The sequence below is a fragment of the Protomyctophum parallelum genome (genome assembly GCF_964188405.1).
Source record: "Protomyctophum parallelum genome assembly, chromosome: 5".
NCBI lineage: Eukaryota > Metazoa > Chordata > Actinopteri > Myctophiformes > Myctophidae > Protomyctophum > Protomyctophum parallelum.
The window spans coordinates 4,730,970-4,756,109 of NC_139702.1; positions in this window are offsets into that span (position 1 = coordinate 4,730,970).

Here is a 25,140-nt window from a genome sequence, read left to right on the forward strand (position 1 = left end):
AGACTTGTCCTTTCCTGAGATTTTGCTTTGGTGTAAGCATGTTTCAGTGTATGATTTCTATAACCCTGATAAGTGAACCTTTGGTGCATATTTCTAGCTTGTTGGTCAAAATCATCACAAAGTGTCCTCAATCTCTGAAACTGTCCAAAGGGGATGGGATAGTCCTATCCAGACAGCAGGCGGCTTTGTAGGATCGTGTTGCGATCACAAATGTCTCTATAAATCGATGTGTGTATTGTATCGATAATGGCATTTACTATTGACTCTCATTCCCCCATACTCTTAAATATTGTCCATTTATACCATTTGTCCTCCATTTTGTCTTCCTTTAGCCTCAGACGGTGTGTCAGCTTCTCCATGAAATGTATCTCCTGAATCAAGTCCTCCCATTGCCCCTTATATTAAAGACGATCTACAAGCTCGTAGCGCGCCACCAAGTGGCGCGCTACGAGCTTGTAGGTTTGCTATTTTAGAAAACGTCTGTGAAAAGTCTTTGAATGTATATTGTTTATAGTGTTTACAAACATTGTGGGTTTGTTTACAAACGTTAGATGTTTGTTTACAAAAATGGGTTTGTTTACAGATGTAGGGTGTGTTTACAAACGTTTGTTCACACCATTTTGGGTTTGTTTACAAACATTTCAGATTTGTTTACAAGCATTTTGGGTTTGTTTACAAACGTGGATTTGTTTGCAAATATTTTGCATTTGTCTGTCTGTAGGGGAGTGCATCTCACAGGTTGGACTGTCTGTCTGTCTGTCTGTCTGTCTGTCTGTCTGTCTGTCTGTCTGTCTGTCTGTCTGTCTGTCTGTCTGTCTGTAGGAGAATGCATCTCACAGGTCTGTCTGTCTGTCTGATTTTTAAAAAATAGCAGACCTACAAGCTCGTAGCGCGCCACTCGGTGGCTCTAGAATCATGGGTTTTTCAGAAAACTGTCACGATTTAGGCCTCTTTTAGACGGCGACCATCTCCATATAACACGTCAAAGTCCCATTGCGTTCTCATTTTTTTGGACCATTTACATGAGAACGCACACTTGAATGAACACGCTACAAAGTGCATGCATATATATGCCAGGTCGCTAGGTGGCGTGTGTCCTTGTGGGTCCGTGTGACGCAGCGCTTATATAAACCATAGACATAAGTCACGCATGCGTAGAACTACTTCCGTTCTTCTTCTACACAGAAAGTAAACAAACGTTGCGTCCTCATCACACCTCCAGCAAACCGGACTATCCGACATGGTTGTTGTTGTAGCAACTGACGCATGCCTATGACACCATGTAAAAACGTAGGACACGGGGCGAGCCGACCAGAGCTGACGTAAGCCATGATGTCACAAGTTTTGCGGATCCACCGTTTTGCCTGTTTATATGGAGACCATAGGAAACGGCGTTCTAAAAGATTTCCACTCTGGGAGGTGGTTTCACTTCGTTGCGTTTTCACCTCCTGTGAACACGGTTCTCGTCTAAATGACAGCAGCAAACGATACTTTATTTTGCCGTTTTTTATGAAAAAAAAAATAATAATAAAAAACGATGGGTTATAGCCCATCGTTTTTAGATTTTTTAGATTTTTTTCAAATCCTAAAAAATGATGAAAACGGCGTGCTATAGTATGCCGTACGGTATGGGCTATAGCCCATGGTCAAAAATGGGATAAAAAACGTCTAAAAATAGACGTCTAAAACACGTCTATTTTTAGACGTGTTTTAGACGTCTATTTTTAGATGTTTTTATCCCATTTTTAGACGCTCGTCTAATAGCCCATACTGTACGGCATACTATAGCACGCCGTTTTTCATCATTTTTGAGGATTTGAAAAAAAAGAAGAAAAAAAAACCGATGGGTTATAGCCCATCGTTTTTTGAATTTTTTAACTTTTTTTCAAATCCTAAAAAATGATGAAAAACGGCGTGCTTTAGTATGCCGTACGGTATGGGCTATAGCCCATGGTCAAAAATGGGATAAAAAACGTCTAAAAATAGACGTCTAAAACACGTCTATTTTTAGACGTGTTTTAGACGTGTATTTTTTGACGTTTTTATCTCATTTTTAGACGCTCGTCTAATAGCCCATACTGTACGGCATACTATAGCACGCCGTTTTTCATCATTTTTGAGGATTTAAAAAAAAAATTATGGGTTATAGCCCATCGTTTTTTTAATTTTAGATTTTTTTTCAAATCCTCAAAAATGATGAAAAACGGCTTGCTATAGTATGCCGTACAGTATGGGCTGTAGCCAATGGTCAAAAATGGGATCAAAAATAGACGTCTAAAACACGTCTATTTTTAGACGTGTTTTAGACGACTATTTTTAGACGCTCGTCTAATAGCCCATACTGTACGGCAGGGTTCCCCAATTAATTTTCCTCAAGGGCCATATTTTGACTAGCGTACCAGGCTGGGGGCCGAGTCTGCACGCGCGAGGTCGAGGTCTTGCCCTGAAAATTCATTTTCAGGGCAAGACCCCATTTGAAAAGGATGCCCAGTTTGACATGCATAGGCTACTGACCCCCATTTAATGCCATTTATATCTGGGACCCTTAAAAAAAAAAAAAAAAACATTTCTTTTTTTTGGAAATTCTTTCATGGGCCACAAGGGGGCGCTCTGTGGGCCGCAAATGGCCCGCGGGCCGCCTATTGGGGAACCCTGCTGTACGGCATACTATAGCACGCCGTTTTTCATCATTTTTGAGGATTTGAAAAAAAAGAAGAAAAAAAAAACGATGGGTTATAGCCCATCGTTTTTGATTTTTTTTAAATCCTCAAAAATGATGAAAAACGGCTTGCTATAGTATGCCGTACAGTATGGGCTATAGCCCATGGTCAAAAATGGGATAAAAAACATCAAAAAATAGACGTCTAAAACACGTCTATTTTTAGACGTGTTTTAGACGTGTATTTTTTGACGTTTTTATCTCATTTTTAGACGCTCGTCTAATAGCCCATACTGTACGGCATACTATAGCACGCCGTTTTTCATCATTTTTGAGGATTTGAAAAAAAGAACAAAAAAAAAAAACGATGGGTTATAGCCCATCGTTTTTTTAATTTTTGATTTTTTTTCAAATCCTCAAAAATGATGAAAAACGGCTTGCTATAGTATGCCGTACAGTATGGGCTATTAGACGAGCGTCTAAAAATGAGATAAAAACGTCAAAAAATACACGTCTAAAACACGTCTAAAAATAGACGTGTTTTAGACGTCTATTTTTAGACGTTTTTTATCCCATTTTTGACCATGGGCTATAGCCCATACCGTACGGCATACTAAAGCACGCCGTTTTTCATCATTTTTTAGGATTTGAAAAAAAGTTAAAAAATTCAAAAAACGATGGGCTATAACCCATCGGTTTTTTTTTTCTTCTTTTTTTTCAAATCCTCAAAAATGATGAAAAACGGCGTGCTATAGTATGCCGTACAGTATGGGCTATTAGACGAGCGTCTAAAAATGGGATAAAAACATCTATTTTTAGACGTGTTTTAGACGTGTATTTTTTGACGTTTTTATCTCATTTTTAGACGCTCGTCTAATAGCCCATACTGTACGGCATACTATAGCACGCCGTTTTTCATCATTTTTGAGGATTTGAAAAAAAAATGTATGGGTTATAGCCCATCGTTTTTTTAATTTTTGATTTTTTTTCAAATCCTCAAAAATGATGAAAAACGTCTTGCTATAGTATGCCGTACAGTATGGGCTGTAGCCCATGGTCAAAAATGGGATCAAAAACGTCTAAAAATAGACGTCTAAAACACGTCTATTTTTAGACGTGTTTTAGACGTCTATTTTTAGATGTTTTTATCCCATTTTTAGACGCTCGTCTAATAGCCCATACTGTACGGCATACTATAGCACGCCGTTTTTCATCATTTTTGAGGATTTGAAAAAAAAGAAGAAAAAAAAACCGATGGGTTATAGCCCATCGTTTTTTGAATTTTTTAACTTTTTTTCAAATCCTAAAAAATGATGAAAAACGGCGTGCTTTAGTATGCCGTACGGTATGGGCTATAGCCCATGGTCAAAAATGGGATAAAAAACGTCTAAAAATAGACGTCTAAAACACGTCTATTTTTAGACGTGTTTTAGACGTGTATTTTTTGACGTTTTTATCTCATTTTTAGACGCTCGTCTAATAGCCCATACTGTACGGCATACTATAGCACGCCGTTTTTCATCATTTTTGAGGATTTGAAAAAAAGAATTATGGGTTATAGCCCATCGTTTTTTTAATTTTTGATTTTTTTTCAAATCCTCAAAAATGATGAAAAACGGCTTGCTATAGTATGCCGTACAGTATGGGCTGTAGCCCATGGTCAAAAATGGGATCAAAAACGTCTAAAAATAGACGTCTAAAACACGTCTATTTTTAGACGTGTTTTAGACGTGTATTTTTTGACGTTTTTATCTCATTTTTAGACGCTCGTCTAATAGCCCATACTGTACGGCATACTATAGCACGCCGTTTTTCATCATTTTTGAGGATTTGAAAAAAAAAAAAAAAACGATGGGTTATAGCCCATCGTTTTTTTAATTTTTGATTTTTTTTCAAATCCTCAAAAATGATGAAAAACGGCTTGCTATAGTATGCCGTACAGTATGGGCTGTAGCCCATGGTCAAAAATGGGATCAAAAACGTCTAAAATAGACGTCTAAAACACGTCTATTTTTAGACGTGTTTTAGACGTCTATTTTTAGACGTTTTTATCACATTTTTAGACGCTCGTCTAATAGCCCATACTGTACGGCATACTATAGCACGCCGTTTTTCATCATTTTTGAGGATTTGAAAAAAAAGAAGAAAAAAAAAACCGATGGGTTATAGCCCATCGTTTTTTGAATGTTTTAACTTTTTTTCAAATCCTCAAAAATGATGAAAAACGTCTTGCTATAGTATGCCGTACAGTATGGGCTGTAGCCCATGGTCAAAAATGGGATCAAAAACGTCTAAAAATAGACGTCTAAAACACGTCTATTTTTAGACGTGTTTTAGACGTCTATTTTTAGATGTTTTTATCCCATTTTTAGACGCTCGTCTAATAGCCCATACTGTACGGCATACTATAGCACGCCGTTTTTCATCATTTTTGAGGATTTGAAAAAAAAGAAGAAAAAAAAACCGATGGGTTATAGCCCATCGTTTTTTGAATTTTTTAACTTTTTTTCAAATCCTAAAAAATGATGAAAAACGGCGTGCTTTAGTATGCCGTACGGTATGGGCTATAGCCCATGGTCAAAAATGGGATAAAAAACGTCTAAAAATAGACGTCTAAAACACGTCTATTTTTAGACGTGTTTTAGACGTGTATTTTTTGACGTTTTTATCTCATTTTTAGACGCTCGTCTAATAGCCCATACTGTACGGCATACTATAGCACGCCGTTTTTCATCATTTTTGAGGATTTGAAAAAAAAAAGTATGGGTTATAGCCCATCGTTTTTTTTATTTTTGATATTTTTTCAAATCCTCAAAAATGATGAAAAATGGCTTGCTATAGTATGCCGTACAGTATGGGCTGTAGCCCATGGTCAAAAATGGGATCAAAAACGTCTAAAAATAGACGTCTAAAACACGTCTATTTTTAGACGTGTTTTAGACGACTATTTTTAGACGTTTTTATCCCATTTTTAGACGCTCGTCTAATAGCCCATACTGTACGGCATACTATAGCACGCCGTTTTTCATCATTTTTGAGGATTTGAAAAAAAAGAAGAAAAAAAAAACGATGGGTTATAGCCCATCGTTTTTTTAATTTTTGATTTTTTTTCAAATCCTCAAAAATGATGAAAAACGGCTTGCTATAGTATGCCGTACAGTATGGGCTGTAGCCCATGGTCAAAAATGGGATCAAAAACGTCTAAAAATAGACGTCTAAAACACGTCTATTTTTAGACGTGTTTTAGACGTCTATTTTTAGACGTTTTTATCCCATTTTTAGACGCTCGTCTAATAGCCCATACTGTACGGCATACTATAGCACGCCGTTTTTCATCATTTTTGAGGATTTGAAAAAAAAGAAGAAAAAAAAACGATGGGTTATAGCCCATCGTTTTTTGATTTTTTTTAAATCCTCAAAAATGATGAAAAACGGCTTGCTATTGTATGCCGTACAGTATGGGCTATAGCCCATGGTCAAAAATGGGATAAAAAACCCATCGTTTTTTGATTTTTTTCAAATCCTCAAAAATGATGAAAAACGGCTTGCTATAGTATGTCGTACAGTATGGGCTGTAGCCCATGGTCAAAAATGGGATCAAAAACGTCTAAAAATAGACGTCTAAAACACGTCTATTTTTAGACGTGTTTTAGACTACTATTTTTAGACGTTCTTATCCCATTTTTAGACGCTCGTCTAATAGCCCATACTGTACGGCATACTATAGCACGCCGTTTTTCATCATTTTTGAGGATTTGAAAAAAAAAAAAAAAAAAAAACGATGGGTTATAGCCCATCGTTTTTTGATTTTGTTTTAATCCTCAAAAATGATGAAAAACGGCTTGCTATAGTATGCCGTACAGTATGGGCTGTAGCCCATGGTCAAAAATGGGATCAAAAACGTCTAAAAATAGACGTGTATTTTTTGACGTTTTTATCTCATTTTTAGACGCTCGTCTAATAGCCCATACTGTACGCCATACTATAGCACGCCGTTTTTCATCATTTTTGAGGATTTGACAAAAATGAAAAAAAAAAAAACGATGGGTTATAGCCCATCGTTTTTAGATTTTTTAGATTTTTTTCAAATCCTCAAAAATGATGAAAAACGGCTTGCTATAGTATGCCGTACAGTATGGGCTGTAGCCCATGGTCAAAAATGGGATCAAAAACGTCTAAAAATAGACGTCTAAAACACGTCTATTTTTAGACGTGTTTTAGACGACTATTTTTAGACGTTCTTATCCCATTTTTAGACGCTCGTCTAATAGCCCATACTGTACGGCATACTATAGCACGCCGTTTTTCATCATTTTTGAGGATTTGAAAAAAAAGAAGAAAAAAAAACGATGGGTTATAGCCCATCGTTTTTTGATTTTTTTTAACTTTTTTTCAAATCCTAAAAAATGATGAAAAACGGCGTGCTATAGTATGCCGTACGGTATGGGCTATAGCCCATGGTCAAAAATGGGATAAAAAACGTCTCAAAATAGACGTCTAAAACACGTCTATTTTTAGACGTGTTTTAGACGACTATTTTTAGACAATTTTATCCCATTTTTAGACGCTCGTCTAATAGCCCATATTGTACGGCATACTATAGCACGCCGTTTTTCATCATTTTTGAGGATTTGAAAAAAAAGAAGAAAAAAAAACCGATGGGTTATAGCCCATCGTTTTTAGATTTTTTTTAAATCCTCAAAAATGATGAAAAACGGCCGTACAGTATGGGCTATAGCCCATGGTCAAAAATGGGATAAAAAACATCTAAAAATAGACGTCTAAAACACGTCTATTTTTAGACGTGTTTTAGACGTGTATTTTTTGACGTTTTTATCTCATTTTTAGACGCTCGTCTAATAGCCCATACTGTACGGCATACTATAGCACGCCGTTTTTCATCATTTTTGAGGATTTGAAAAAAAAAAAAAAAAAAAACGATGGGTTATAGCCCATCGTTTTTTGATTTTTTTTAACTTTTTTTCAAATCCTAAAAAATGATGAAAAACGGCGTGCTATAGTATGCCGTACAGTATGGGCTGTAGCCCATGGTCAAAAATGGGATCAAAAACGTCTAAAAATAGACGTCTAAAACACGTCTATTTTTAGACGTGTTTTAGACGACTATTTTTAGACGTTCTTATCCCATTTTTAGACGCTCGTCTAATAGCCCATACTGTACGGCATACTATAGCACGCCGTTTTTCATCATTTTTGAGGATTTGAAAAAAAAGAAGAAAAAAAAAACGATGGGTTATAGCCCATCGTTTTTTGATTTTTTTTAAATCCTCAAAAATTATGAAAAACGGCTTGCTATAGTATGCCGTACAGTATGGGCTATAGCCCATGGTCAAAAATGGGATAAAAAACGTCTAACAATAGACGTGTATTTTTTGACGTTTTTATCTCATTTTTAGACGCTCGTCTAATAGCCCATACTGTACGCCATACTATAGCACGCCGTTTTTCATCATTTTTGAGGATTTGAAAAAAAAAAAAAAAAAAAAAACGATGGGTTATAGCCCATCGTTTTTAGATTTTTTAGATTTTTTTCAAATCCTCAAAAATGATGAAAAACGGCTTGCTATAGTATGCCGTACAGTATGGGCTGTAGCCCATGGTCAAAAATGGGATCAAAAACGTCTAAAAATAGACGTCTAAAACACGTCTATTTTTAGACGTGTTTTAGACGACTATTTTTAGACGTTCTTATCCCATTTTTAGACGCTCGTCTAATAGCCCATACTGTACGGCATACTATAGCACGCCGTTTTTCATCATTTTTGAGGATTTGAAAAAAAAGAAGAAAAAAAAACGATGGGTTATAGCCCATCGTTTTTTGATTTTTTTAACTTTTTTTCTAATCCTAAAAAATGATGAAAAACGGCGTGCTATAGTATGCCGTACGGTATGGGCTATAGCCCATGGTCAAAAATGGGATAAAAAACGTCTAAAAATAGACGTCTAAAACACGTCTATTTTTAGACGTGTTTTAGACGTGTATTTTTTGACGTTTTTATCTCATTTTTAGACGCTCGTCTAATAGCCCATACTGTACGGCATACTATAGCACGCCGTTTTTCATCATTTTTGAGGATTTGAAAAAAAAAACGTCTAAAAATAGACGTCTAAAACACGTCTATTTTTAGACGTGTTTTAGACGACTATTTTTAGACGTTCTTATCCCATTTTTAGACGCTCGTCTAATAGCCCATACTGTACGGCATACTATAGCACGCCGTTTTTCATCATTTTTGAGGATTTGAAAAAAAAGAAGAAAAAAAAACGATGGGTTATAGCCCATCGTTTTTTGATTTTTTTAACTTTTTTTCAAATCCTAAAAAATGATGAAAAACGGCGTGCTATAGTATGCCGTACGGTATGGGCTATAGCCCATGGTCAAAAATGGGATAAAAAACGTCTAAAAATAGACGTCTAAAACACGTCTATTTTTAGACGTGTTTTAGACGACGTGTTTTAGACAATTTTATCCCATTTTTAGACGCTCGTCTAATAGCCCATATTGTACGGCATACTATAGCACGCCGTTTTTCATCATTTTTGAGGATTTGAAAAAAAAGAAGAAAAAAAAACCGATGGGTTATAGCCCATCGTTTTTTGATTTTTTTTAAATCCTCAAAAATGATGAAAAACGGCCGTACAGTATGGGCTATAGCCCATGGTCAAAAATGGGATAAAAAACATCTAAAAATAGACGTCTAAAACACGTCTATTTTTAGACGTGTTTTAGACGTGTATTTTTTGACGTTTTTATCTCATTTTTAGACGCTCGTCTAATAGCCCATACTGTACGGCATACTATAGCACGCCGTTTTTCATCATTTTTGAGGATTTGAAAAAAAAGAAGAAAAAAAAACGATGGGTTATAGCCCATCGTTTTTTGATTTTTTTAACTTTTTTTCAAATCCTAAAAAATGATGAAAAACGGCGTGCTATAGTATGCCGTACGGTATGGGCTATAGCCCATGGTCAAAAATGGGATAAAAAACGTCTAAAAATAGACGTCTAAAACACGTCTATTTTTAGACGTGTTTTAGACGACTATTTTTTCAAAATAGACGTCTAAAACACGTCTATTTTTAGACGTGTTTTAGACGACGTGTTTTAGACAATTTTATCCCATTTTTAGACGCTCGTCTAATAGCCCATATTGTACGGCATACTATAGCACGCCGTTTTTCATCATTTTTGAGGATTTGAAAAAAAAGAAGAAAAAAAAACCGATGGGTTATAGCCCATCGTTTTTTGATTTTTTTTAAATCCTCAAAAATGATGAAAAACGGCCGTACAGTATGGGCTATAGCCCATGGTCAAAAATGGGATAAAAAACATCTAAAAATAGACGTCTAAAACACGTCTATTTTTAGACGTGTTTTAGACGTGTATTTTTTGACGTTTTTATCTCATTTTTAGACGCTCGTCTAATAGCCCATACTGTACGGCATACTATAGCACGCCGTTTTTCATCATTTTTGAGGATTTGAAAAAAAAAAAAAAAAAAAACGATGGGTTATAGCCCATCGTTTTTTGATTTTTTTTAACTTTTTTTCAAATCCTAAAAAATGATGAAAAACGGCGTGCTATAGTATGCCGTACAGTATGGGCTGTAGCCCATGGTCAAAAATGGGATCAAAAACGTCTAAAAATAGACGTCTAAAACACGTCTATTTTTAGACGTGTTTTAGACGACAATTTTTAGACGTTCTTATCCCATTTTTAGACGCTCGTCTAATAGCCCATACTGTACGGCATACTATAGCACGCCGTTTTTCATCATTTTTGAGGATTTGAAAAAAAAGAACAAGAAAAACCGATGTGTTATAGCCCATCGTTTTTTGATTTTTTTTAAATCCTCAAAAATTATGAAAAACGGCTTGCTATAGTATGCCGTACAGTATGGGCTATAGCCCATGGTCAAAAATGGGATAAAAAACGTCTAAAAATAGACGTGTATTTTTTGACGTTTTTATCTCATTTTTAGACGCTCGTCTAATAGCCCATACTGTACGCCATACTATAGCACGCCGTTTTTCATCATTTTTGAGGATTTGAAAAAAAAGAAGAAAAAAAAACCGATGGGTTATAGCCCATCGTTTTTTGATTTTTTTTAAATCCTCAAAAATGATGAAAAACGGCCGTACAGTATGGGCTATAGCCCATGGTCAAAAATGGGATCAAAAATGTCTAAAAATAGACGTCTAAAACACGTCTATTTTTAGACGTGTTTTAGACGACTATTTTTAGACGTTCTTATCCCATTTTTAGACGCTCGTCTAATAGCCCATACTGTACGGCATACTATAGCACGCCGTTTTTCATCATTTTTGAGGATTTGAAAAAAAAGAAGAAAAAAAAACGATGGGTTATAGCCCATCGTTTTTTGTTTTTTTTAAACTTTTTTTCAAATCCTAAAAAATGATGAAAAACGGCGTGCTATAGTATGCCGTACAGTATGGGCTGTAGCCCATGGTCAAAAATGGGATCAAAAACGTCTAAAAATAGACGTCTAAAACACGTCTATTTTTAGACGTGTTTTAGACGACTATTTTTTCAAAATAGACGTCTAAAACACGTCTATTTTTAGACGTGTTTTAGACGACGTGTTTTAGACAATTTTATCCCATTTTTAGACGCTCGTCTAATAGCCCATATTGTACGGCATACTATAGCACGCCGTTTTTCATCATTTTTGAGGATTTGAAAAAAAAGAAGAAAAAAAAACCGATGGGTTATAGCCCATCGTTTTTTGATTTTTTTTAAATCCTCAAAAATGATGAAAAACGGCCGTACAGTATGGGCTATAGCCCATGGTCAAAAATGGGATAAAAAACATCTAAAAATAGACGTCTAAAACACGTCTATTTTTAGACGTGTTTTAGACGTGTATTTTTTGACGTTTTTATCTCATTTTTAGACGCTCGTCTAATAGCCCATACTGTACGGCATACTATAGCACGCCGTTTTTCATCATTTTTGAGGATTTGAAAAAAAAAAAAAAAAAAAACGATGGGTTATAGCCCATCGTTTTTTGATTTTTTTTAACTTTTTTTCAAATCCTAAAAAATGATGAAAAACGGCGTGCTATAGTATGCCGTACAGTATGGGCTGTAGCCCATGGTCAAAAATGGGATCAAAAACGTCTAAAAATAGACGTCTAAAACACGTCTATTTTTAGACGTGTTTTAGACGACTATTTTTAGACGTTCTTATCCCATTTTTAGACGCTCGTCTAATAGCCCATACTGTACGGCATACTATAGCACGCCGTTTTTCATCATTTTTGAGGATTTGAAAAAAAAGAAGAAAAAAAAACCGATGTGTTATAGCCCATCGTTTTTTGATTTTTTTTAAATCCTCAAAAATTATGAAAAACGGCTTGCTATAGTATGCCGTACAGTATGGGCTATAGCCCATGGTCAAAAATGGGATAAAAAACGTCTAAAAATAGACGTGTATTTTTTGACGTTTTTATCTCATTTTTAGACGCTCGTCTAATAGCCCATACTGTACGCCATACTATAGCACGCCGTTTTTCATCATTTTTGAGGATTTGAAAAAAAAGAAGAAAAAAAAACCGATGGGTTATAGCCCATCGTTTTTTGATTTTTTTTAAATCCTCAAAAATGATGAAAAACGGCCGTACAGTATGGGCTATAGCCCATGGTCAAAAATGGGATCAAAAATGTCTAAAAATAGACGTCTAAAACACGTCTATTTTTAGACGTGTTTTAGACGACTATTTTTAGACGTTCTTATCCCATTTTTAGACGCTCGTCTAATAGCCCATACTGTACGGCATACTATAGCACGCCGTTTTTCATCATTTTTGAGGATTTGAAAAAAAAGAAGAAAAAAAAACGATGGGTTATAGCCCATCGTTTTTTGTTTTTTTTAAACTTTTTTTCAAATCCTAAAAAATGATGAAAAACGGCGTGCTATAGTATGCCGTACAGTATGGGCTGTAGCCCATGGTCAAAAATGGGATCAAAAACGTCTAAAAATAGACGTCTAAAACACGTCTATTTTTAGACGTGTTTTAGACGACTATTTTTAGACGTTCTTATCCCATTTTTAGACGCTCGTCTAATAGCCCATACTGTACGGCATACTATAGCACGCCGTTTTTCATCATTTTTGAGGATTTGAAAAAAAAGAACAAGAAAAACCGATGTGTTATAGCCCATCGTTTTTTGATTTTTTTTAAATCCTCAAAAATTATGAAAAACGGCTTGCTATAGTATGCCGTACAGTATGGGCTATAGCCCATGGTCAAAAATGGGATAAAAAACGTCTAAAAATAGACGTGTATTTTTTGACGTTTTTATCTCATTTTTAGACGCTCGTCTAATAGCCCATACTGTACGCCATACTATAGCACGCCGTTTTTCATCATTTTTGAGGATTTGAAAAAAATGAAAAAAAAAAAAACGATGGGTTATAGCCCATTGTTTTTAGATTTTTTAGATTTTTTTCAAATCCTCAAAAATGATGAAAAACGGCTTGCTATAGTATGCCGTACAGTATGGGCTGTAGCCCATGGTCAAAAATGGGATCAAAAACGTCTAAAAATAGACGTCTAAAACACGTCTATTTTTAGACGTGTTTTAGACGACTATTTTTAGACGTTCTTATCCCATTTTTAGACGCTCGTCTAATAGCCCATACTGTACGGCATACTATAGCACGCCGTTTTTCATCATTTTTGAGGATTTGAAAAAAAATAAGAAAAAAAAACGATGGGTTATAGCCCATCGTTTTTTGATTTTTTTAACTTTTTTTCAAATCCTAAAAAATGATGAAAAACGGCGTGCTATAGTATGCCGTACGGTATGGGCTATAGCCCATGGTCAAAAATGGGATAAAAAACGTCTAAAAATAGACGTCTAAAACACGTCTATCTTTAGACGTGTTTTAGACGACTATTTTTAGACGTTTTTATCCCATTTTTAGACGCTCGTCTAATAGCCCATACTGTACGGCATACTATAGCACGCCGTTTTTCATCATTTTTGAGGATTTGAAAAAAAAGAAGAAAAAAAAACCGATGGGTTATAGCCCATCGTTTTTAGATTTTTTTTAAATCCTCAAAAATGATGAAAAACGGCCGTACAGTATGGGCTATAGCCCATGGTCAAAAATGGGATAAAAAACATCTAAAAATAGACTTCTAAAACACGTCTATTTTTAGACGTGTTTTAGACGTGTATTTTTTGACGTTTTTATCTCATTTTTAGACGCTCGTCTAATAGCCCATACTGTACGGCATACTATAGCACGCCGTTTTTCATCATTTTTGAGGATTAAAAAAAAAAAAAAAAAAAAAAAAACGATGGGTTATAGCCCATCGTTTTTTTAATTTTTGATTTTTTTTTCAAATCCTCAAAAATGATGAAAAACGGCTTGCTATAGTATGCCGTACAGTATGGGCTGTAGCCCATGGTCAAAAATGGGATCAAAAACGTCTAAAAATAGACGTCTAAAACACGTCTATTTTTAGACGTGTTTTAGACGACTATTTTTAGACGTTCTTATCCCATTTTTAGACGCTCGTCTAATAGCCCATACTGTATGGCATACTATAGCACGCCGTTTTTCATCATTTTTGAGGATTTGAAAAAAAAAAGTATGGGTTATAGCCCATCGTTTTTTTAATTTTTGATTTTTTTTTAAATCCTCAAAAATGATGAAAAACGGCTTGCTATAGTATGCCGTACAGTATGGGCTGTAGCCCATGGTCAAAAATGGGATCAAAAACGTCTAAAAATAGACGTCTAAAACACGTCTATTTTTAGACGTGTTTTAGACGACTATTTTTAGACGTTCTTATCCCATTTTTAGACGCTCGTCTAATAGCCCATACTGTACGGCATACTATAGCACGCCGTTTTTCATCATTTTTGAGGATTTGAAAAAAAAAAAAAAAAAAAAACGATGGGTTATAGCCCATCGTTTTTGGATTTTTTTTAAATCCTCAAAAATGATGAAAAACGGCCGTACAGTATGGGCTATAGCCCATGGTCAAAAATGGGATAAAAAACATCTAAAAATAGACTTCTAAAACACGTCTATTTTTAGACGTGTTTTAGACGTGTATTTTTTGACGTTTTTATCTCATTTTTAGACGCTCGTCTAATAGCCCATACTGTACGGCATACTATAGCACGCCGTTTTTCATCATTTTTGAGGATTTGAAAAAAAAAAAAAAAAGTATGGGTTATAGCCCATCGTTTTTTTTATTTTTGATTTTTTTTCAAATCCTCAAAAATGATGAAAAACGGCTTGCTATAGTATGCCGTACAGTATGGGCTGTAGCCCATGGTCAAAAATGGGATCAAAAACGTCTAAAAATAGACGTCTAAAACACGTCTATTTTTAGACGTGTTTTAGACGACTATTTTTAGACGTTTTTATCCCATTTTTAGACGCTCGTCTAATAGCCCATACTGTACGGCATACTATAGCACGCCGTTTTTCATCATTTTTGAGGATTTGAAAAAAAAGAAGAAAAAAAAAACGATGGGTTATAGCCCATCGTTTTTTTAATTTTTGATTTTTTTTCAAATCCTCAAAAATGATGAAAAACGGCTTGCTATAGTATGCCGTACAGTATGGGCTGTAGCCCATGGTCAAAAATGGGATCAAAAACGTCTAAAAATAGACGTCTAAAACACGTCTATTTTTAGACGTGTTTTAGACGTCTATTCTTAGACGTTTTTATCCCATTTTTAGACGCTCGTCTAATAGCCCATACTGTACGGCATACTATAGCACGCCGTTTTTCATCATTTTTGAGGATTTGAAAAAAAAGAAGAAAAAAAAACGATGGGTTATAGCCCATCGTTTTTTGATTTTTTTAACTTTTTTTCAAATCCTAAAAAATGATGAAAAACGGCGTGCTATAGTATGCCGTACGGTATGGGCTATAGCCCATGGTCAAAAATGGGATAAAAAACGTCTAAAAATAGACGTCTAAAACACGTCTATTTTTAGACGTGTTTTAGACGTGTATTTTTTGACGTTTTTATCTCATTTTTAGACGCTCGTCTAATAGCCCATACTGTACGGCATACTATAGCACGCCGTTTTTCATCATTTTTGAGGATTTGAAAAAAAAAAGTATGGGTTATAGCCCATCGTTTTTTTTATTTTTGATATTTTTTCAAATCCTCAAAAATGATGAAAAATGGCTTGCTATAGTATGCCGTGCAGTATGGGCTGTAGCCCATGGTCAAAAATGGGATCAAAAACGTCTAAAAATAGACGTCTAAAACACGTCTATTTTTAGACGTGTTTTAGACGACTATTTTTAGACGTTTTTATCCCATTTTTAGACGCTCGTCTAATAGCCCATACTGTACGGCATACTATAGCACGCCGTTTTTCATCATTTTTGAGGATTTGAAAAAAAAGAAGAAAAAAAAAACGATGGGTTATAGCCCATCGTTTTTTTAAATTTTGATTTTTTTTCAAATCCTCAAAAATGATGAAAAACGGCTTGCTATAGTATGCCGTACAGTATGGGCTGTAGCCCATGGTCAAAAATGGGATCAAAAACGTCTAAAAATAGACGTCTAAAACACGTCTATTTTTAGACGTGTTTTAGACGTCTATTTTTAGACGTTTTTATCCCATTTTTAGACGCTCGTCTAATAGCCCATACTGTACGGCATACTATAGCACGCCGTTTTTCATCATTTTTGAGGATTTGAAAAAAAAAGAAGAAAAAAAAACGATGGGTTATAGCCCATCGTTTTTTGATTTTTTTAACTTTTTTTCAAATCCTAAAAAATGATGAAAAACGGCGTGCTATAGTATGCCGTACGGTATGGGCTATAGCCCATGGTCAAAAATGGGATAAAAAACGTCTAAAAATAGACGTCTAAAACACGTCTATTTTTAGACGTGTTTTAGACGTGTATTTTTTGACGTTTTTATCTCATTTTTAGACGCTCGTCTAATAGCCCATACTGTACGGCATACTATAGCACGCCGTTTTTCATCATTTTTGAGGATTTGAAAAAAGAAAGTATGGGTTATAGCCCATCGTTTTTTTTTATTTTTGATATTTTTTCAAATCCTCAAAAATGATGAAAAATGGCTTGCTATAGTATGCCGTACAGTATGGGCTGTAGCCCATGGTCAAAAATGGGATCAAAAACGTCTAAAAATAGACGTCTAAAACACGTCTATTTTTAGACGTGTTTTAGACGTCTATTTTTAGACGTTTTTATCCCATTTTTAGACGCTCGTCTAATAGCCCATACTGTACGGCATACTATAGCACGCCGTTTTTCATCATTTTTGAGGATTTGAAAAAAAAGAAGAAAAAAAAACGATGGGTTATAGCCCATCGTTTTTTGATTTTTTTTAACTTTTTTTCAAATCCTAAAAAATGATGAAAAACGGCGTGCTATAGTATGCCGTACGGTATGGGCTATAGCCCATGGTCAAAAATGGGATAAAAAACGTCTCAAAATAGACGTCTAAAACACGTCTATTTTTAGACGTGTTTTAGACGACTATTTTTAGACAATTTTATCCCATTTTTAGACGCTCGTCTAATAGCCCATACTGTACGGCATACTATAGCACGCCGTTTTTCATCATTTTTGAGGATTTGAAAAAAAAGAAGAAAAAAAAAACGATGGGTTATAGCCCATCGTTTTTTTAATTTTTGATTTTTTTTCAAATCCTCAAAAATGATGAAAAACGGCTTGCTATAGTATGCCGTACAGTATGGGCTGTAGCCCATGGTCAAAAATGGGATCAAAAACGTCTAAAAATAGACGTCTAAAACACGTCTATTTTTAGACGTGTTTTAGACGTCTATTCTTAGACGTTTTTATCCCATTTTTAGACGCTCGTCTAATAGCCCATACTGTACGGCATACTATAGCACGCCGTTTTTCATCATTTTTGAGGATTTGAAAAAAAAGAAGAAAAAAAAACGATGGGTTATAGCCCATCGTTTTTTGATTTTTTTAACTTTTTTTCAAATCCTAAAAAATGATGAAAAACGGCGTGCTATAGTATGCCGTACGGTATGGGCTATAGCCCATGGTCAAAAATGGGATAAAAAACGTCTAAAAATAGACGTGTATTTTTTGACGTTTTTATCTCATTTTTAGACGCTCGTCTAATAGCCCATACTGTACGCCATACTATAGCACGCCGTTTTTCATCATTTTTGAGGATTTGAAAAAAATGAAAAAAAAAAAAACGATGGGTTATAGCCCATCGTTTTTAGATTTTGTAGATTTTTTTCAAATCGTCAAAAATGATGAAAAACGGCTTGCTATAGTATGCCGTACAGTATGGGCTGTAGCCCATGGTCAAAAATGGGATCAAAAACGTCTAAAAATAGACGTCTAAAACACGTCTATTTTTAGACGTGTTTTAGACGTCTATTTTTAGACGTTTTTATCCCATTTTTAGACGCTCGTCTAATAGCCCATACTGTACGGCATACTATAGCACGCCGTTTTTCATCATTTTTGAGGATTTGAAAAAAAAAAAAAAAAAAACGATGGGTTATAGCCTATCGTTTTTTTAATTTTTGATTTTTTTTCAAATCCTCAAAAATGATGAAAAACAGCTTGCTATAGTATGCCGTACAGTATGGGCTGTAGCCCATGGTCAAAAATGGGATCAAAAACGTCTAAAAATAGACGTCTAAAACACGTCTATTTTTAGACGTGTTTTAGACGTCTATTTTTAGACGTTTTTATCCCATTTTTAGACGCTCGTCTAATAGCCCATACTGTACGGCATACTATAGCACGCCGTTTTTCATCATTTTTGAGGATTTGAAAAAAAAGAAGAAAAAAAAACGATGGGTTATAGCCCATCGTTTTTTGATTTTTTTTAACTTTTTTTCAAATCCTAAAAAATGATGAAAAACGGCGTGCTATAGTATGCCGTACGGTATGGGCTATAGCCCATGGTCAAAAATGGGATAAAAAACGTCTCAAAATAGACGTCTAAAACACGTCTATTTTTAGACGTGTTTTAGACGACTATTTTTAGACAATTTTATCCCATTTTTAGACGCTCGTCTAATAGCCCATACTGTACGGCATACTATAGCACGCCGTTTTTCATCATTTTTGAGGATTTGAAAAAAAAGAAGAAAAAAAAAACGATGGGTTATAGCCCATCGTTTTTTTAATTTTTGATTTTTTTTCAAATCCTCAAAAATGATGAAAAACGGCTTGCTATAGTATGCCGTACAGTATGGGCTGTAGCCCATGGTCAAAAATGGGATCAAAAACGTCTAAAAATAGACGTCTAAAACACGTCTATTTTTAGACGTGTTTTAGACGTCTATTCTTAGACGTTTTTATCCCATTTTTAGACGCTCGTCTAATAGCCCATACTGTACGGCATACTATAGCACGCCGTTTTTCATCATTTTTGAGGATTTGAAAAAAAAGAAGAAAAAAAAACGATGGGTTATAGCCCATCGTTTTTTGATTTTTTTAACTTTTTTTCAAATCCTAAAAAATGATGAAAAACGGCGTGCTATAGTATGCCGTACGGTATGGGCTATAGCCCATGGTCAAAAATGGGATAAAAAACGTCTAAAAATAGACGTCTAAAACACGTCTATTTTTAGACGTGTTTTAGACGTGTATTTTTTGACGTTTTTATCTCATTTTTAGACGCTCGTCTAATAGCCCATACTGTACGGCATACTATAGCACGCCGTTTTTCATCATTTTTGAGGATTTGGAAAAAAAAAGTATGGGTTATAGCCCATCGTTTTTTTTATTTTTGATATTTTTTCAAATCCTCAAAAATGATGAAAAATGGCTTGCTATAGTATGCCGTGCAGTATGGGCTGTAGCCCATGGTCAAAAATGGGATCAAAAACGTCTAAAAATAGACGTCTAAAACACGTCTATTTTTAGACGTGTTTTAGACGACTATTTTTAGACGTTTTTATCCCATTTTTAGACGCTCGTCTAATAGCCCATACTGTACGGCATACTATAGCACGCCGTTTTTCATCATTTTTGAGGATTTGAAAAAAAAAGAAGAAAAAAAAAACGATGGGTTATAGCCCATCGTTTTTTTAAATTTTGATTTTTTTTCAAATCCTCAAAAATGATGAAAAACGGCTTGCTATAGTATGCCGTACAGTATGGGCTGTAGCCCATGGTCAAAAATGGGATCAAAAACGTCTAAAAATAGACGTCTAAAACACGTCTATTTTTAGACGTGTTTTAGACGTCTATTTTTAGACGTTTTTATCCCATTTTTAGACGCTCGTCTAATAGCCCATACTGTACGGCATACTATAGCACGCCGTTTTTCATCATTTTTGAGGATTTGAAAAAAAAGAAGAAAAAAAAACGATGGGTTATAGCCCATCGTTTTTTGATTTTTTTAACTTTTTTTCAAATCCTAAAAAATGATGAAAAACGGCGTGCTATAGTATGCCGTACGGTATGGGCTATAGCCCATGGTCAAAAATGGGATAAAAAACGTCTAAAAATAGACGTCTAAAACACGTCTATTTTTAGACGTGTTTTAGACGTGTATTTTTTGACGTTTTTATCTCATTTTTAGACGCTCGTCTAATAGCCCATACTGTACGGCATACTATAGCACGCCGTTTTTCATCATTTTTGAGGATTTGAAAAAAAAAAGTATGGGTTATAGCCCATCGTTTTTTTTTATTTTTGATATTTTTTCAAATCCTCAAAAATGATGAAAAATGGCTTGCTATAGTATGCCGTACAGTATGGGCTGTAGCCCATGGTCAAAAATGGGATCAAAAACGTCTAAAAATAGACGTCTAAAACACGTCTATTTTTAGACGTGTTTTAGACGACTATTTTTAGACGTTCTTATCCCATTTTTAGACGCTCGTCTAATAGCCCATACTGTACGGCATACTATAGCACGCCGTTTTTCATCATTTTTGAGGATTTGAAAAAAAAAAAAAAAAAAAACGATGGGTTATAGCCCATCGTTTTTAGATTTTTTTTAAATCCTCAAAAATGATGAAAAACGGCTTGCTATAGTATGCCGTACAGTATGGGCTATAGCCCATGGTCAAAAATGGGATAAAAAACCCATCGTTTTTAGATTTTTTAGATTTTTTTCAAATCCTCAAAAATGATGAAAAACGGCTTGCTATAGTATGTCGTACAGTATGGGCTGTAGCCCATGGTCAAAAATGGGATCAAAAACGTCTAAAAATAGACGTCTAAAACACGTCTATTTTTAGACGTGTTTTAGACTACAATTTTTTGACGTTCTTATCCCATTTTTAGACGCTCGTCTAATAGCCCATACTGTACGGCATACTATAGCACGCCGTTTTTCATCATTTTTGAGGATTTGAAAAAAAAAAACGATGGGTTATAGCCCATCGTTTTTTGATTTTTTTTAAATCCTAAAAAATGATGAAAAACGGCTTGCTATAGTATGCCGTACAGTATGGGCTATAGCCCATGGTCAAAAATGGGATAAAAAACGTCTAAAAATAGACGTGTATTTTTTGACGTTTTTATCTCATTTTTAGACGCTCGTCTAATAGCCCATACTGTACGCCATACTATAGCACGCCGTTTTTCATCATTTTTGAGGATTTGAAAAAAATGAAAAAAAAAAAAACGATGGGTTATAGCCCATCGTTTTTAGATTTTTTTGATTTTTTTCAAATCGTCAAAAATGATGAAAAACGGCTTGCTATAGTATGCCGTACAGTATGGGCTGTAGCCCATGGTCAAAAATGGGATCAAAAACGTCTAAAAATAGACGTCTAAAACACGTCTATTTTTAGACGTGTTTTAGACGTCTATTTTTAGACGTTTTTATCCCATTTTTAGACGCTCGTCTAATAGCCCATACTGTACGGCATACTATAGCACGCCGTTTTTCATCATTTTTGAGGATTTGAAAAAAAAAAAAAAAAAAAACGATGGGTTATAGCCTATCGTTTTTTTAATTTTTGATTTTTTTTCAAATCCTCAAAAATGATGAAAAACAGCTTGCTATAGTATGCCGTACAGTATGGGCTGTAGCCCATGGTCAAAAATGGGATCAAAAACGTCTAAAAATAGACGTCTAAAACACGTCTATTTTTAGACGTGTTTTAGACGTCTATTTTTAGACGTTTTTATCCCATTTTTAGACGCTCGTCTAATAGCCCATACTGTACGGCATACTATAGCACGCCGTTTTTCATCATTTTTGAGGATTTGAAAAAAAAGAAGAAAAAAAAACGATGGGTTATAGCCCATCGTTTTTTGATTTTTTTTAACTTTTTTTCAAATCCTAAAAAATGATGAAAAACGGCGTGCTATAGTATGCCGTACGGTATGGGCTATAGCCCATGGTCAAAAATGGGATAAAAAACGTCTCAAAATAGACGTCTAAAACACGTCTATTTTTAGACGTGTTTTAGACGACTATTTTTAGACAATTTTATCCCATTTTTAGACGCTCGTCTAATAGCCCATATTGTACGGCATACTATAGCACGCCGTTTTTCATCATTTTTGAGGATTTGAAAAAAAAGAAGAAAAAAAACCGATGGGTTATAGCCCATCGTTTTTTGATTTTTTTTAAATCCTCAAAAATGATGAAAAACGGCCGTACAGTATGGGCTATAGCCCATGGTCAAAAATGGGATAAAAAAAATCTAAAAATAGACGTCTAAAACACGTCTATTTTTAGACGTGTTTTAGACGACTATTTTTAGACGTTCTTATCCCATTTTTAGACGCTCGTCTAATAGCCCATACTGTACGGCATACTATAGCACGCCGTTTTTCATCATTTTTGAGGATTTGAAAAAAAAGAAGAAAAAAAAAACGATGGGTTATAGCCCATCGTTTTTTGATTTTTTTTAACTTTTTTTCAAATCCTCAAAAATGATGAAAAACGGCGTGCTATAGTATGCCGTACAGTATGGGCTGTAGCCCATGGTCAAAAATGGGATCAAAAACGTCTAAAAATAGACGTCTAAAACACGTCTATTTTTAGACGTGTTTTAGACGACAATTTTTAGACGTTCTTATCCCATTTTTAGACGCTCGTCTAATAGCCCATACTGTACGGCATACTATAGCACGCCGTTTTTCATCATTTTTGAGGATTTGAAAAAAAAGAAGAAAAAAAAACGATGGGTTATAGCCCATCGTTTTTTGTTTTTTTTAAATCCTCAAAAATGATGAAAAACGGCCGTACAGTATGGGCTATAGCCCATGGTCAAAAATGGGATAAAAAACATCTAAAAATAGACTTCTAAAACACGTCTATTTTTAGACGTGTTTTAGACGTGTATTTTTTGACGTTTTTATCTCATTTTTAGACGCTCGTCTAATAGCCCATACTGTACGGCATACTATAGCACGCCGTTTTTCATCATTTTTGAGGATTTAAAAAAAAAAAAAAAAAAAAAAAAACGATGGGTTATAGCCCATCGTTTTTTTAATTTTTGATTTTTTTTTCAAATCCTCAAAAATGATGAAAAACGGCTTGCTATAGTATGCCGTACAGTATGGGCTGTAGCCCATGGTCAAAAATGGGATCAAAAACGTCTAAAAATAGACGTCTAAAACACGTCTATTTTTAGACGTGTTTTAGACGTCTATTTTTAGACGTTTTTATCCCATTTTTAGACGCTCGTCTAATAGCCCATACTGTACGGCATACTATAGCACGCCGTTTTTCATCATTTTTGAGGATTTGAAAAAAAATAAGAAAAAAAAACGATGGGTTATAGCCCATCGTTTTTTGATTTTTTTAACTTTTTTTCAAATCCAAAAAAATGATGAAAAACGGCGTGCTATAGTATGCCGTACGGTATGGGCTATAGCCCATGGTCAAAAATGGGATAAAAAAACGTCTAAAAATAGACGTCTAAAACACGTCTATTTTTAGACGTGTTTTAGACGTGTATTTTTTGACGTTTTTATCTCATTTTTAGACGCTCGTCTAATAGCCCATACTGTACGGCATACTATAGCACGCCGTTTTTCATCATTTTTGAGGATTTGAAAAAAAAAGTATGGGTTATAGCCCATCGTTTTTTTAATTTTTGATTTTTTTTCAAATCCTCAAAAATGATGAAAAACGGCTTGCTATAGTATGCCGTACAGTATGGGCTGTAGCCCATGGTCAAAAATGGGATCAAAAACGTCTAAAAATAGACGTCTAAAACATGTCTATTTTTAGACGTGTTTTAGACGACTATTTTTAGACGTTCTTATCCCATTTTTAGACGCTCGTCTAATAGCCCATACTGTACGGCATACTATAGCACGCCGTTTTTCATCATTTTTGAGGATTTGAAAAAAAAGAAGAAGAAAAAACGATGGGTTATAGCCCATCGTTTTTTAATTTTTTTAACTTTTTTTCAAATCCAAAAAAATGATGAAAAACGGCGTGCTATAGTATGCCGTACGGTATGGGCTATAGCCCATGGTCAAAAATGGGATAAAAAAACGTCTAAAAATAGACGTCTAAAACACGTCTATTTTTAGACGTGTTTTAGACGTGTATTTTTTGACGTTTTTATCTCATTTTTAGACGCTCGTCTAATAGCCCATACTGTACGGCATACTATAGCACGCCGTTTTTCATCATTTTTGAGGATTTGAAAAAAAAAAGTATGGGTTATAGCCCATCGTTTTTTTAATTTTTGATTTTTTTTGAAATCCTCAAAAATGATGAAAAACGGCTTGCTATAGTATGCCGTACAGTATGGGCTGTAGCCCATGGTCAAAAATGGGATCAAAAACGTCTAAAAATAGATGTCTAAAACACGTCTATTTTTAGACGTGTTTTAGACGACTATTTTTAGACGTTCTTATCCCATTTTTAGACGCTCGTCTAATAGCCCATAGGCCTACTGTACGGCATACTATAGCACGCCGTTTTTCATCATTTTTGAGGATTTGAAAAAACAAAACAAAAAAAAAACGATGGGTTATAGCCCATCGTTTTTTGATTTTTTTTAAATCCTCAAAAATGATGAAAAACGGCTTGCTATAGTATGCCGTACAGTATGGGCTATAGCCCATGGTCAAAAATGGGATAAAAAACGTCTAAAAATAGACGTGTATTTTTTGACGTTTTTATCTCATTTTTAGACGCTCGTCTAATAGCCCATACTGTACGCCATACTATAGCACGCCGTTTTTCATCATTTTTGAGGATTTGAAAAAAATGAAAAAAAAAAAAAAAACGATGGGTTATAGCCCATCGTTTTTAGATTTTTTAGATTTTTTTCAAATCCTCAAAAATGATGAAAAACGGCGTGCTATAGTATGCCGTACAGTATGGGCTGTAGCCCATGGTCAAAAATGGGATCAAAAACGTCTAAAAATAGACGTCTAAAACACGTCTATTTTTAGACGTGTTTTAGACGTCTATTTTTAGACGTTTTTATCCCATTTTTAGACGCTCGTCTAATAGCCCATACTGTACGGCATACTATAGCA